The sequence below is a fragment of the Mus caroli genome, unplaced genomic scaffold (genome assembly GCF_978045245.1).
Source record: "Mus caroli unplaced genomic scaffold, Mus_caroli_1 scaffold_57, whole genome shotgun sequence".
NCBI classification, from domain to species: domain Eukaryota; kingdom Metazoa; phylum Chordata; class Mammalia; order Rodentia; family Muridae; genus Mus; species Mus caroli.
In genome coordinates, this window is record NW_028227312.1 from 616,469 (window position 1) to 626,686 (window position 10,218).

At 31.3% G+C, this 10,218-nt stretch overlaps 1 pseudogene; it reads right to left on the bottom strand.

Annotated features, from left to right (window-relative positions):
- Positions 1 to 3,016: 3,016 nt before the first annotated feature.
- Positions 3,017 to 9,816, bottom strand: LOC146999675 (NADH dehydrogenase [ubiquinone] flavoprotein 2, mitochondrial pseudogene; annotated as a pseudogene).
- Between the last annotated feature and the right edge of the window lie 402 nt (positions 9,817 to 10,218).

The following is a 10,218-nucleotide window of genomic DNA, read 5'->3' on the forward strand; positions in this document are numbered from 1 at the left end:
TTACAAGAAATATCATGTTCTATATATTAAAGTTTAAAAAATCACCTAATTTATAAAAAATATCTTTACAGACAAGATGAAGGTACAAATTTTGAAATAAAAAGTTTATCCTGTATTATGTAGACATCTTCTAAATGGTGTTTGTAAATCAATAAATCTGTCTTTATGAGTGAAACAAACTCAGTTATTTTGTACTCTAAAAACATATTTAATGTTTAAAAAGGTAATCAGTATGTAGTATACAAATTATTATATTTAAAATTATTGTAATTTAAAATATCAACTTGTAAGATTGAGATAAGGAAAACATTGTACTTTCGAACAATAACATTTTATAAAGAAACTGAAACCTTCCTGCATTTCTGATAGACAATAGACACTTCAAAATGTGGTTTTATAATTTTTATAAAATGATAATCGACTTCATTATATGCATAATAAATCCACCTTTTAATTAAAAATGTCCATGAGTGAATTTCTAACAACTCTATTTATAAGACATTTAACTAGAAACGACTCTATGTTATCTCTACTGCGAATGGAGATATGCTTCTGCAGTTAAGAGCAATTGCTTCTCCTGCAAGAGCTCTCTTCTAATCCCAACACCTATATGGTAAGTAAGAACTTCCTGTAACTCCAGTTTGAAGAGATTGATTCCTCTTGTTGTATCCAGAAACAGCACATACACACACAATGCCCAGATACATGTGTGGGCAAACCCACCCAAACACATATAATAAAGCATGAAAAATAAAATTTATTAATCAGAGAGAATGAATTATGATATATTTCTATGCCGTATATATAGATATACATTATATATACATATATATACATATGCATGCATTATATATATATATATATATATGTATATATATATATACATATATATATATATACATATATACATACACACACATACACACACACATGCACTTATACAAAATTACAGATAAATATATCATGAGTGAACTATAGGTACATGGGTTTCAAAATGCCTGTCCACAAAGGGCACATAAAATATATACTTTTTATACAACTTTAAAACAGAACTGAAATACAACAGAGAACATTGTCCTAGGAAAACTCTTCTCTCATATGTTAATGAAATTACTAAATTCAACATTCTGTTAACTTAGAATTTGTATCCTTAATTTATGCTACAATATAATTTTGGGTCATTAATATAAACTTTATTTCTGTCTGTAAAGATTTAAAACATAGCTTCAACAAAATATATATGTTAGAATGTTGATATATGCAGGTGATATTGACAATGGATCTAGAAGTCAAAATTAAGACTCCCAACAGCTAGAGATGTACTTATCCAATGTTGTGAGCTGTCTGATATGGGTGCTCTGAACAGAACTTGGTACCCTAAATTAGCATAATGCATGAGTCACTAATGGGTCTTCTCCGTAGCCCTGCTTTAAAAAGTAAGTTAATTAATTTAACTTTACATTTAACTAATTATTAATTTAGTTTTACATTTTTATTCAGTGCATGTGGGTTGTGCTTATGCAGAAGTCAGAGGAAAATTTGTGATTCCATTCTAGCGTATATATTGTAGTGTCCAAGGATCAAGTGCAGTACTCCAGGATTAGCAGCAAGCACTTTTATTCACTGTGCCTTCCTTTCAACCCTATTTAATATTTAAATTACTAAAGAATATATACCAAAAAATAAACTATTCAAAGTCATATTAATGGTAACTACAGACAAGAGCAGTTCAACTTGGATAAAGCATAGCTCTCACTATTTACATGGTGTCCTGAAAATAATTTTAATTATGAACAAAGCAAAAATTATACTTCAGTGGATTTCTAATTTTGCTTTCTGCAGTGGTTTGAATAAGAATGACACCTGTCTCGAAAAAACGAAAAAAAAAAAAAAAAAAAAAAAAGAATGACACCTGTGGGCTCATGTATTCCAGTGCTTGGTCATAAGGGAATGGTACTACTTCAGAATAATTAGAAGATGTGGCCTTGTACTAGTAGGTGAGGCCTTGTAGGAGGAAATATGACCTTGTCGGTGAAAGACTGTCAGATCAGTGCCAGTGTCTTATTCTTGCTGGTCCCTGTGAATCCAGTAATAGAATCCTCAGTGACTTCACCAGCACCTGTGTCTGCATGCCAACAGGCTATGCTCCATAATGACAGTGGACTGTAAGCAAATCACTCTTGAATGTTTTTCTTCACAGAGATAGAACACTGAAGAGATCACTTCCTCTGGTATTCTACCTGAAAACTTCTGCATTTCTTTTCCAGCCTTACTCACAATTGTTAGCAAATGGACTGGACTTTAACCTACTTCTTTAATTTGTCTGAATTATCATATCACTCCTGGATCTTATCACATGGCTCAAATTCATTGCTACTGCAGGAAGATGCCCTTGTGCAAGGTTCCATATTCTCATTTCAATTTAATACATAATTTTATAAGTTTTACCATCTAAAATTTTTTCTTTATAGTCTAAGTGTTTCAGGAAACTAGGTATTATTATCTTATAGATTCATTTACAATGAAAAATGTAAAAGCCTTACATATTTCTGATGAATAGTCAAATTATAAATGCCAGTCTTGGAAGGCAGCAAATGAGAACAATATTGAATGAATATGTGATTAGAGAAATATAAAATTAACACTTTAATTCATTTGAGCTATAATGAATAATATGTGGCTGGCTTTTTTCCCATTTTAAATTCAGTGGCTCTTAATAATAACATGAAATAAAAGCTGTATATTTTTATCTGCCATCAGGGTCTTTCTGTTATAGTCTATCAGTGAATCACTAATGCTCTGACCCTGTGTAATGGCTTTCACTACTGTTCCTTTTAAAGCACCAATTAGTGATAATACTCTATCATAGCAGATCATGAAAACCAATTATTAAAGGAAAAGAATTCACCAAGCAAAATGCATAACTGGAAGTACTGGGAAAATAAAGAGGATTTAAAAAAAATGTAAATAATTTCATATTTTATTTCTCCAGTGACATCTCTACAGTGAATATAAGTTAAAGTCTTTCTTCTACACCAATGCTAGGTTGTTTGGGTGGTTCAGTCAAAGAAGGAAGGCCTCCAGCTGGCTCAAAATAGAACCAGACACTTCTTGGCCCACGCTTTGGAACTTTCCCAGTTCTGAGTTCATTAGTATTATCTTCAATAACCTTGGTTGTTAGATCCTCATAGAAGTTGTCATTTATTTGAATCATTGGTGCATTTACACATCCTGAAGTATTCACCTTCCATAACAGTGAATAGTTTTTCAGGTATAGTGCATCTACCTTTTGTTCTAAGCATTCTCTGAAGGGTCTCCAGTCTCTCAGAATCCCAAGCATGCAAAGATACTAGTACATACATGAAGCTGGCTTTTGATTATACATTGTATAAAAAGTTTTTACTTTGCATACTCTCATTAGAGGTAGTTCTAAAACTTCTGCCACCTTGTTCACAGCAGAGAGGAAAAACCTTCTATTCTGCCTTTGTGGTAGATCCAGGACAGGCAGCAGAACTGCTTTATGCCCATCTGGGTAATTTTTTATTACTGCTTCCATTATCTTATACTTTCCTGGTGTAGAATCAAATGGAGTATCTGGGTAATTCTCAGGAGGATTACAATGCACAAATAAGGCTCCTCGCATGTATTCAGAACATGACTGGCCACAATATTCTCCTATCCTGGCTGCTCAAGTCTGGTTCTGAATGTAAAGAAGATTTTTTATAGTGAAGTAGTGTCTGGCTAGATCAATAGACAAGTAAATTTATTACACAATTTCAATTACAGTTTTTATAAACTTTACAAGAGAAGCAATAAACCATTTTCAAAATACATGCTGAAATACTTAAACACCTATATAATTTTTCTTCTATCAAGTTTTGAAGATTGTATTGCTTGTATAATATTAGTCTATTTGAACGAGTTTTTTAAAAAGTATTTCTCTAGTTATATTACAAAACAAGTATTTCTGTTGTTTTTCAAAAAATATTATTGATTTTGTATTCTAAGTTAAAAGTATCTTATTTAAAATAAGAGTATAATTTTCGAAAAATGCTATTATTCAATTAGATGAATTTTGAGCATAGTTAAATTGTATAGATGCAAATTAATCTTAACATAACTTTATTTCAATTTATGATGTTAATAAACGTGGTACTTTTAAGCAAATACAATGTTAAATAAATTTAGGTTTTAGAACATATAAATATTATTAATATTATCAAGAATCCCAGTATGTTATATAATATGTTTATTGTAAGTTTTATCAAGAATTAGCATAAAAACTAACATTCATTGAATAGCCATTTAATGTACTATGCAATTTTAACATAAAGTATATGAGACTAATAGTGGTAATTTAAAAATAGATTGATCATTTATTTTCTGTAATCCTTATTTTAATGAAAGTGAACTAGATAGTCACATCTATCATTTCCAGGGTCATGTTTCTTTAGAAAGTCCTAGAATATTCTTTGACTTTCATATGTAGAAAATGAAGTGTTACCTCATCTCTTCCTATTTTTATTGAAATTATTATACCTATAAAATACTGGAGAGTTTAAATATCTCCAATCCTGCATGGATCATAAGCTTTAAAAACATTTTCCATAAACTGTCAATGTTGTACTTGAAAATAATCAGCTTACTACCTAAAAGTGTTACAACACTTTGTCTTCCATGGTCCCCCTCTAAAGGCTTTACAACTTGGGTTGAACACATTTCAAAGGTAAATACTAAGTAATCAACTCCTTTTATTATCCTGGAATATATTTTTGTCATCTGAACATGATTTACTATTTATTTAAAATGTTTCTGGTAGGTTTTCAAGGTTATTTTCACTGGGGGCATTATGATGTGGTTTGTAACTTTTATGAGAGGTATAGTATCTTTCTGCTCTTCTTTTCTTTCTTTCTGTGCTTTGACTTCCACATCTGGAGTTAGTTTTAGAGTGCAATTTGAAACAGGGAACCAATCATTTGTGCATTGTGGCTTGGTCCACACCTGGATCTTGGGGAATTCAGGCCCAGTGTCAGGGTCTGGTGACTCCTTATCTGTCAGTACTCAGAGCTAAAGGATGACAAAGGAAGTTTGGGATGTGTGCTAAGGATCTAGGAACCACTAATTGCCAGTGTCCCAAGCATATGGGTAGCAAAACTTGGGTGGGACATTTGTGGTTTACTTGTTGTTGCCAAGAATTGGATGATATGTAGAGGATTAGACTATGTGTTTGGGATCTGTGCTCCAAGCTTTTTATCTAAGCATCTGAATCAGGTAATGTTTAAGCAAATTGTATTAATATCATATATTTTTAATTAGTTTAGTGGTTATGTGACTAAGTTCAAATGATGTTTTTAACAGTGCTGTCCATAAATAAATACTTCAATAACCCTTAGATTGTTAACAAATAGTTCAGTATCTCTACATTTTTTCTATCCTTCTATGAGGTAAGTGATCAAAAATATCTATTAAATATAATTAACATAAGCATATACTTTTTAATTAAAGATGATTACTAAATATAATACACAGGTTCATGTATAAGTCCCAGTGACCACAGGACTACATATTAGTGACACATCCTTTATATAGGAGTATAGACTGAACATAATAATTTGTTTCTAATGAGCAAAATAAAACAAAATAATTGGGTTGCAAATCACTGGGAATTCCACTCCCTTTGGCTGTTACTGAGGCCTTCTTACTTGCTCAGCTCTATGAAATGAACTTTCATGTTGTGATGGTTTGTACATGCTCATCTCAGGGAGTGGCACTGTTAGAAGTAGGTGTGGTCTTTTTGGATTAGCTGTGTCACTGTGGGTGTAGGCTTTAAGACCCTTATACTAGAGGCCTGTAAGTCAATATTCTGCAAGCAGCCTTCAGATGAAGCTGTAGAACTCTCAGCTCCTCCTAAACCATGACTGCCCAAACACTGCCATGCTCACTTCTTGATGTAATGTACTAAGTCTCTGAAACTGTAAGCAGCTCCAACTAAATTAAGGACCTTGGTCATATTATCTGTTCATAGAAGTGAAAGTCTAAGAAAGACCCACGTTTTACCATGTTCTGTGGCAAGTCTGACACACAGAAAACAGGCAGAAGCAACAAGTCAGTGTGTAATTAGTGAGACAGCCTAACAATTTGTAAAAAGTCAGAGGCTACCATGAAAGGGCTATCAAAAAGAAGGATCTTTATAATTAAAATATTAGATTAACAACAGGCTCTGTGAAGGCCAAAAGTAGAATACTCAGAAACTTGAACTCAGAGATTTGGTCTACTTGCTTTGGGACATGACAGCAATTATGAGCTTATGTCACTAAAATTAAGAATAATTTAATGCATGAGAATAAGTAAATAGTGCACTCAGGATTGTCATAGGAGTTATAAATTGGAAAGGGCAGAAATTCATATTTATAAGTATTAAAATGATCTTTATGTACTTAGTGTGTTTAGAAACAAACAACTCATTTTTAATGCTTTTTCATTATTTTTGATAATTTCATATAGGAATACAATGAAGGATGATCACATCTACTTTTCATTTCCCAGTATTTACCAATACCCATATGTACTCATCAATTCAACCCCATCTACTTCATACTTATGTTTGTTTGAAAGCCCAATAAGTTGAATTATTGCCGCTTAAGTGCATATGGATGTGTGGCCATTCATTGGGTCGACCCAACTTACGAGGGGACACATTCTGATTTACATGCTTCTATTGTATTTTTAGTGTTTTCTTTATTTTTTTTCTTTTAAAGATTTTAGTGTATTTAAGTTTGGGTTTTTAATTTAAGCTTTAATTGACGTCAGAATTGGGTGTTCAGATCAGAACATCCACAGTGACACAGCTAATCCAAAAAGACCACACCTACTTCTAATAGTGCCACTCCCTGAGATGAGCATGTACAAACCATCACAACATGAAAGTTCATTTCATAGAGCTGAGCAAGTAAGAAGGCCTCAGTAACAGCCAAAGGGAGTGGAATTCCCAGTGTTTTGCAACCCAATCATTTTGTTTTATTTTGCTCAATAGAAACAAATTATTATGTTCAGTCTATACTCCTATATAAAGGATGTGACACTAATATGTAGTCCTGTGGTTCAGATCAGATTCATGGGATTATTTCGATATATTTATATCTGTTAAGAGATAGAGAGAAAGTAATATTGAAAGAAACAAAGAAATAAAGAAAAATATTGAAAGAGTGAGAGTGAGAGAGTGTGAGAGGAAGGAAGGAAAGAAGGAAGGAAGGAGGGGAGAGTGAGAAATTGATAGATAAAAAAAGAAATAAAACAAATAAAGTCAAAACATAAAGAAAAAGAGAGACAGAGAGATAAAGTTCGGAAGAAAGGAAGAAACAGAAAGAAAGAAAGAAAGAAAGAAAGAAAGAAAGAAAGAAAGAAAGAAAGAAAGAAAGAAAGAAAGAAAGAAAATAAGAGAGGGAAAGGGAGAAAGAGGGAACGATTCAGAGATGGAAACATATGGAGAAAGACAGAATTTATGAAATATACAAAATTAATTAAAAATAAATAAATAAATGAATGAATAAACGTTTTAGGGATTTTTCAGCTTTATGTGTATTCATTTTAGATTTCTATGGTATTATAAAAAGATTTGTAGAGTTTTAGAAAAGTGTATTAGAGTTTCTTGTTTTTTAGGCTTCTATTTTATTTTTAGTGTTTTCTTTTTTTTTTTTTTTAATGAACTTTAATGATTTCGCAAAGCTGGAAAACATTAAGAGATACAAAGAAAAACCCAATATAAAAAACCCAAAAAAAAAATTAATAAACAGAGGGAGAGAGAGTCAGAGCGAGAAATAGAGAGTGAGAGAGACTGAGAGAGACTGAGAGTGAGAGAGAGAGATAGAAACTTAGAAAGAAAAAACAAACAAGGAAAGAAAAAGAAAAAAGAAAGAGAGAGAGATAGAGGAAGAAAGGTAGGAAGAAAGGAAGAACGGAAGGAAGGAAGGAAGGAAGGAAGGAAGGGAGAGAGAAAGAAGGAAAGGATCAATGGAAGAAATAGAAAGAAAGAAAGATAGAAAGAGAGAGAGAGAGAGAAAGAAAGAAAGAAAGAAAGAAAGAAAGAAAGAAAAAAAGAAAGAAAGAAAGAGAAAAGGAGAAAGATTCAGAGATGGATACATAGGGAGAAAGACAGAATTTATAAAATATAAAAAAATAATTAAAAAAACAAACATACAAATAAATAAATGAATAGATAAATAGATAAACAAATAAACAAATAAATATTTTAGACAAATTTCGGCTACACGTGTATTCTTTTTAGATTTCTATGGTATTTTAAAAGGTTTTGTAGAGTTTTTAGAAAAGTGATTTAGAGTTTCTTGATTTTCAGGATTCTATTGTATTTTTAGTGTTTTCTTTAAATGATTTTAGTGTATTTAAGTTTTGGTTTTTAATTAAAGTTTTAATTGACATCAGCCTTGTCCAGGGTGATCAGATAGGATACATGGGATTATTTCGATTTATTTATATCTGTTAATAGATAGAGAGAAAGTAATACAGTTAGAAACAAAGAAATAAAGAAAAAGAATGAAAGAGAGAGAGTGAGAGGAAGGGAGGAAATAAGGAAGGAAGGAAGGATTGAAGGAAAGATGAAGGAAGGAAAGAAAGAATGAAGGAAAGAGGGTAGAGAGAGAAAAATGATAGAAAAAATAAATAAAGACAAAAAATAAAGAAAAAGAGAGACGAAGAGATAAAGTTAGGAAGGAAGTAGGAAACAGAAAGAAAGAAAGAAAGAAAGAAAGAAAGAAAGAAAGAAAGAAAGAAAGAAAGAAAGAAAGAAAGAAAGGGAGAGAGAGAGAAAGAAAGAGAGAAAGAGAGAAAGAGAGAAAGAGAGAAAGAGAGAAAGAGAGAAAGAGAAATACAGAATTTATTAAATAAATTAGTAATCATAAATAAATAAATAGATATCTTAGGCATATTTTGGCTTATTGTGTATTCTTTTCAGATTTCTAGAGTATTTCAAAAGTTTTGTAGAGTCTTTAGTATAGTGATTTAGATTTTCTTGTTTTTCAGGCTTCTAATTTTTTTTTGTTCTGTTTTGTTTTGTTTTGTTTTGTTTTTTTAATGATGTTACTGTATTTTAGGGTTTCGATTTTAATTTATGCTTTAAGTGATTTCATTTTTAATGCATTTTACTGTATTTCTTATAGTTTTGTTTTTGTTGTTGTAATTTTTGTTGTTCTCTTTTTTCCAAAAAAAAATTTAGGGTTTTATATTTGGTGTTTCATTGTTTTGGTTTTGCCAGGCAGTGTTGACCATGCCTTTAATTCAAACTATTGAGAGGCAGATGTAAGTGATCTTTTTTTTTTTTTTTTTTTTTTTTTTTTTACTTTGAGTTCAGCATGGTCTCTATAGGAGGCTAGAGGACAATAAGAGATACACAGAAAAACCCAATCTAAAAACCTCAAAAAAAAAAAAAAAAAAAACAGAGGGAGAATGAGACACAGAGAAAGAGAGACACAGAGAGAGAGAGTGATAAGGTCAGAGAGAGAGAGATAGAGACACAGAGAGAGAGAGAGAGAGGGTCAGAGAGAAAGAGAGAGAGAGAGAGAGAGAGAGAGAGAGAGAGAGAGAGAGAGAGAGAGAGAGAGAGAGAGAGAGAAAGAGAAGAAATTTAGAAAGAAAAAAAAACAAACAAGGAAAGAAAAAGAAAAAAATAAGAAAAAGAGGGAGAGATATAGGAAGGAAGGAAGAAAGGAAGCAAGGAAGGAAGGAATGATCAAAGAGAGAGAGAAAGGAAGAAAGAAACAAAGAGAGCAAGGGAGAAAGAGAGAAAGAGACAGAAAAAAACATAGGGAAAAAGACAAAATTTATAAAATTTACAAAATTAATTTAAAATAAATAAACAAACAAACGTTTTAAGGATATTACAGGTTCATGTGTATTCTTTTTGTATTTGTATGGTATTTTAAAAGGAATTGTAGAGTTTTTAGAATAGTGATTTAGAGTTTCTTGTTTTTCAGGCTTCTAATGTATTTTTAGTGTTTTCTTTCTTTTTTTAATGATTTTAGTTTGTTTAAGTGTTTGGGTTTTAAATTAAGGTTTAATTGACTTTAGACTTTTCCTAGGTGATAAGATAAGATGCATGGGATCAATTCAAAATATTTATATCTTTGTGACAGAGGGAGAAAGTAATATAGAAAAAAAAAAAAACCAAAGAACTAAAGAAAAAGAAAGAAAGACAGAGAGAGTGAG